General features: G+C 36.3%; 1 pseudogene; it reads left to right on the top strand.

Moving 5' to 3' along the window:
* The first annotated feature begins 402 nt into the window (after nt 1-402).
* Nucleotides 403-5,943, top strand: LOC102845083 (annotated as a pseudogene).
* The last annotated feature ends 259 nt before the right edge of the window (nt 5,944-6,202 follow it).

The raw sequence follows: 6,202 nt of genomic DNA, 5'->3' as shown, positions 1-6,202 counted from the left end.
CTTGCCCAGCAATTCTCAAGCTGAAAGAACTGAAAAACAAATTCATGCTTTGAGTTGCAACACTGAAGGATGCTATGGGCAAAATCTTGAACAATCCAGGAAGCATCACAGAAGGTGGATAGTATACACAGAACCACTGTAGCAGAAAAAAACTGGCTGACACAGAACCACTTTAGGAGGTAGCATATGATCCGGAATTTATGGTGATGATGAAAGAAGATAAAGTTACACTGGAGGTATTGGCAAAATAAGACCCCAGGAATTGATATGATACTGATTTAAATATTTCAACAAACAAATGTAGTCCTCGATGTGCTCACTAGTCTTTGCTAAAAAATTAAAAAAGATAGTTAACTGGTCAATAGATTAGAAGAGATCCATATTTGTTCTTATTCCCCAAAAATGATAACCCAAAAGAATGTGGAAATTAATGAAGAATCTTCTTGCCTAGCGGTAAGAAAATGTTTTGCAATCCCAAAGGCACACAGTTCTAACCTACTGGCTGCTCTTGCAGGAGAAGAATGGGCAATTGCCTCTTGTGAGAATAACAGCCTCTGAAAACCCACTGGAGGGTCAGATACGGTTTATTTCCAACTCAATGGTACACAAAATTTATAATGTTACAATGCTCAGATTTTGAATGATTATAGTATTGTTAGGAAACAATACTTAATTTAAAATAACAAAGGATTTGGAATCATATAAGCCTATAATTAATTGATATGATATATAGATATATGATTCTATGAAGAAGAAGAATGTGACATCAGAATTGGAAGAAGACTTAACAATAACCTTTGGTATGCAGATGACACAACGTGTTTTTGCTTAAAGTGAGGAGGACTTGAAACACTTGCTACAGAAGATCAAACACTGCCAACTTCAATAGGGTTTGCAACTCAATGTCAAAAAACAAGAATTCTCATTACTAGACCAGTAGGTGATATCATAATAGATGGATAAAAGGTTGAAACTGTCAATGATTTCACACAATACACTTAGTAGTCAGGAGATCAGAAGATGTATTACACTGGGAAAATCAATAGGACCTCTCCAAATTACTGAGAATCAATATGTTAGTTTGAGGACTAAGGTGCACTTGATTCAGACCATGGTATTTTTAATCATTTACTATGTTACTAGATTGACACAGTGACTACAGCAATGGCATTGAGTGTGTCTGAGATTGTGAGGTTGGCACAGAATAAGAAACGGTTCAGATGTATTGGTCATAGGGTCTTTATGAGTCATATGCAATTTCACAGCACGTAACAACAGGGACAACAACTTTAAAAAAATAAAACTGTTAACAATGATAGGAATTTGAATGACTACATCTATGGAAAGGGACCTTGGAGAAGCACAATATTAGCAGTCAAAACCATACCAGGGGCTGATTGTGTAACAGATCATAAACCACTCCTGTGAAAATTCAAATTCAAGTTGATGGAAATGAAAACAAGTCCATAAAAACCAAGACATAACCTTGCATGTATCCTACCTGAATTTAAACACATCTTAAGAATGGATTTAATGCACTGAACACTAATAATCAAAGACCTGGAAGGTTGTGGAATGACGTCAAGGACATTATCCATGAAGAAAGCAAATGAATATTATGAAGAAAAGGAAGAAAGAAAAAACCAAAATGATTTTCAGAAGACTCTGAAACTTGCTTTGGAATGCAAAGAAGCCAAAACCATGGGAAGGAATGCTGAGGTAAGAGCTAAACAGAAGATTTCAAAGAACAGCGCTAGAAGACAAAGTAAAGTATAATAAAATGTGCAGGAAGTTCTAGTTATAAAATTAAAAGGAGAATATATATACTCAGCATTTGTCAAGCTGAAAACACCTGAAAAACATATTCAACTTTTAAGATGCAATGCTAAAGGATTCAATGGGCAAAATCTTAAATGATTCCAGGAACATCTAAAGAAGATGGAAGGCATTTCACAGTGATTGTAACCAAAAGAATTGGTGGGCTCTGAGACATTTTGCGAAGTAGCATATGATCAAGAACCAATAGAAATGAAGAAAGAAGAACAAATTGTACTGAAGATGTTGGCAAAAAAGAAAAAATAAGACCTCAAGAACTGATTGAAGGCAAACTGATTTAGGCAATAGGTGCAACCCTGAACATGTTCACCAGTCTGCCAACATATATCGTTCCTAATCCCACAAAAATTGGTCTAACAAAATGTAGAAAGATGTCACAGAATAGCGCTAGGTTCAGATCTGCTTTTCATAGGAATGACTTGAGTCCCAACTGACTCAACAACATACAACAACAACATTACTGATGCAAGTAAAATCTTGCTTAAGATTATTCAAAAATTGTGGAGTAGTACCTCACAGGGAACTGCTAGAAATTTAATCTGGATTTAGACAAGGCCTTGGCATATGAGATATAATTGCTGATGTCAATTGGGTCTTGGCAAGGATGTTTACTTATGTTTTAATGACTATGCAAAGACATTTTACTGTGTGAATCATAACGAATTATCGCTAATATTTAAAAGAATGGGAATCCCAGGACACTTAATTGTACTCATGGAAAACCTATACCTAGACTAAGTAAGAAGCTGTTGTTAAAAAAAAAAAGATACATAAGTACTGTATGGTTTAAAATCAGGAAAGGTGTGCAACAGGGTTGTATCCTTTATCCATACCTAAACAATCAGTATGCTGAGCATATCATATGAGAAGTTGGTTCTTATGAAGACAAATGTAGCATTAGGATTGGAGGAAAACTCAACAACTTACATTATGCAGATGACACAACCTTGCAGAAAAAAAGACTTGAAATATTTACTATAGATTAAAAAGAAAACACTATAGCATTCAATATAGGCTTGTCAACATCAAAAAGAAATGATCTTCACAACTGGACCAATAAGCAATTGATAGAGAAAAATTGAAGTTGTCAATTATTTCATTTTACTTGGATCCACAATCAACATCCATAGTGTTATTGTTGTTGTTTACCATTGAGTGGGAACCAATCCATAACTGATCCTCCAAGAGATTTTCATAGGCAATAAAACACATAGGAGAAGATTGTCCATCTTTCTCGTGCATAACAGCTGGTGAATTTGAACCACATACCTTTGAATCGGCAGCACAATTCCTTCCTATTAGGCCACCAGAGCCCTTCCAGCCAACGGTTCTATTTGTCAAGAAAGTAAAATATATGTTGTATTGGGGAAATCCATTGTCAAGGAACTCTTTAAATGCTAAAGAGCAAGCATATAATTTCCAAAATTAGGGCACACCTGACCTAGGTCATTATCTTTAAAATTGCTTCCTATACTTCTGAAAATTGGACAATGAATAAAGATCGATGCTTTTGAATTGTGTAAGTCCCACAGATACCAAAAGAACAAACAAATATATCTTGGGAAAGGTACAACCAGAGTGTTCCTTAGAAGCAAAGATGGTAAAACTTTGGACATATTTTCAGGAGAAAACAGTCCACGGAGTGAGATAATAAACAAAGAAAGTTAAAGGGTCAACAGAAGCAAGAAAGATCTTCAGTGAGGTGGATTCACACAGTGATTACCACAATAGGCTTGAGTAGGACAGAGGTGAGGAAAGTACAGGGCAGGGCATGGTTCAGATCTGTTGCCTACAACATGGCTATAAGTCATAGTTGACTTAGCGGCAAGTATGACAATAATTCATGAACTCACTATTTCTACAGACAATTGTATTTCTTAAAAGATCACTTCCATGAGAATGCATGTTTACATATTTACTTGTCATTTAAATTTTACCTTTTGTTCCATAATTATTTATCATAGTAAAATTATAGTTACTTTGATTAAAATGGTGAAATAAAGCAACAAAATCATATTGACGTTCAAAGCTTGACTGATGTAAAAGAGCGTGGGAGGTATGAGTATGTCTATGTCTGACCTCTACTAACTCCACAAGGGGGAATTGTCCATACCAACAACATCCACGACACAAACCCTCATAGCTGACACTCCAGTGGGTGTTCAAAGGCAATAAATTGCATGAGAAGAGATTCTCCACCCTTCACTGTGGAGCAGCTTGTGGGTTCTAACCACCTTCAAGACTGCAGTGCAGCTTCTTTCTTTAGGCCGTCAATTGTTGTTGTTATATGCTGTCAAGTTTGAAATTACCCTTAGATGACCCTCCAGCAGTCAGTAAATTGCACAGGAGGAGAGCGTCCATCCTTCTCCAGTGGAACTGCTGGTGGATTAGAACTATGTACCTTTTACACACCTTCTTACCACTAGGTCACCAGAGCTCCCTACAAAACTCTTACTCCTGCTAATCATGGCTGTCCTCTCAGAATCCTTCAACAAACTTGGCCAAAGGCTCCTAGCTCTGAGTCCATGAGGTAGAAGTCCTAAAGTCAGCTGTGTCTCATGTCAGGTCTCTGGTTCTCCGTGACAGCTCCTGCTGCTCTCCTGTAGCTCTGACTGGTTCAAGAATCTCTGGCCCTGAAAGATACACACTGCACTCTCTGCTGCTTCTTTGCCAGTAGTGACGTTTTCAAGTTCTGCTGCTGTATCTCCTCAATTTAATCAGATTCACAAATAGTTTATCACCTTGTGGACAGAATAACACACCCTATTTGCATATTCCTGCCCATCAACATGAAAAGTCAAAGTAAATTGTTAGGAAAGTAATTTTAAATAATAAATCCTTAATATCACAGTTGATCCCACAGAGTTCAGTCTGCTTTATACCCTCCATTTTCAAATTTAAGCCTCCATCAAATTCTTTTACATTAAATACTTACAGTTTGCAATCATTTGCCAAAATTATGTCAATGGTCATGCAAATACCTTACATCTAGCCTGAATTTCTTCCAGAATACTCATAGGACCACTTCACACTGTCACTTATAGTGATACAAGACAATCAACCTGCTCTTTTTAGTCCTTATTTAAATTCTGAACTCATATTATTGTTTATTTCTGAATATATTTGAATGCTGGTAAGTCAAGATGAGCATCCTGAAATATGCTGGGGAACAACTACTTGGATGAAATTTCCTTCTCATCAGCAAAAAACAATCTGGTTAAGCTGTTTTGGTTTTGGAGCTTCTCAGTAATTCTGAGGAGATAATTCAAATCCCCTGGTGTCAATGAAAATACATTGGGGTTTAAATAGGAGGCGTTTGCTTACCATCCATTTCACTTAATAGTTCTGGGTCTCAATGACATTATTTCTATTTCCTAAACACTTTTAAGAATGAGTGACTCTAAAAACTGTAATGGAGATGTGTGTGGGGGTGCTCTAGAAGGACTTTAAAAGTGTATTATAGTTCTTTGACGCCAGCATTGGAGGCTAGGACATTGACCTCATGAAGATCAAGGATTTGCAGTTGCTATGCCTTAAATGGCCAAAAACTTGAGGCAATTCTACACAGGGGAATCAATAAAAGATAGAGTTGATAGGATACAAAGAGAACACCTTCCATGCAATCATAAAGGATTTCATCATCCACGGTAGAGATTTTGTTAATAGAGATAGTACCAGAGTTGCCAGTATTTAACAAGGGCCATTTGCATGTGAAAATTTTAAACTTAGACATTCAGCTCCAGACCTGCTTTTCATGGCAAACAGTGGTCCCAATACAAATGACTGCATTTCTTCATCTCCTGTTCTAAGTGTAATTGGCTGAATGGGAAGCATGTGGTCAGTAAAAATCATTGATGGATTTCTAGTGATGAGGAAAATTAAGACTGTTTCTATATAGGCCCCAACAATAAACTCAGATTGCTTATAGTGGGACGATGTAGCAAACACAGGAGTGAATCCAGCTCCTTCTGGGTGATGTTCTTGATGAAATCATTTGTCCTGGCCCCTGAGTTAATCTGCCTGCTGCTGCTCCATTTAAACAAAAGACTTGGGAAACATCAAATTCAAGAAAAAAGATTTTGTGTTTACATTTTCAAGTATAAATAAATTTTGAGGTTTTAAAAAGTGCATTATATAGTACATACCATACTTTTTCCTGGCTTATTATCCATCAGTTAATCAAACATATTACTCAACTATAATTTATAATTTATTGGTCATTTGTTCTAGGTCACATGCACCTGGTTCATAAAGGTAGTGGATATACCAAGTGTTTTTCTATTTACCTCTACTTGTTAAATTTTCACCACCATATGAGCACTTAACTATAAATGATAAACACACTTTTGCATGTTATTATTCTATT

This window comes from Elephantulus edwardii, unplaced genomic scaffold (assembly GCF_000299155.1).
Source record: "Elephantulus edwardii isolate Elephantulus edwardi_28Jun2011 unplaced genomic scaffold, EleEdw1.0 scaffold00010, whole genome shotgun sequence".
NCBI classification, from domain to species: domain Eukaryota; kingdom Metazoa; phylum Chordata; class Mammalia; order Macroscelidea; family Macroscelididae; genus Elephantulus; species Elephantulus edwardii.
Note: the sequence above shows the minus strand (reverse complement) of the source record. Positions and strands in the feature narration are given on the sequence as shown.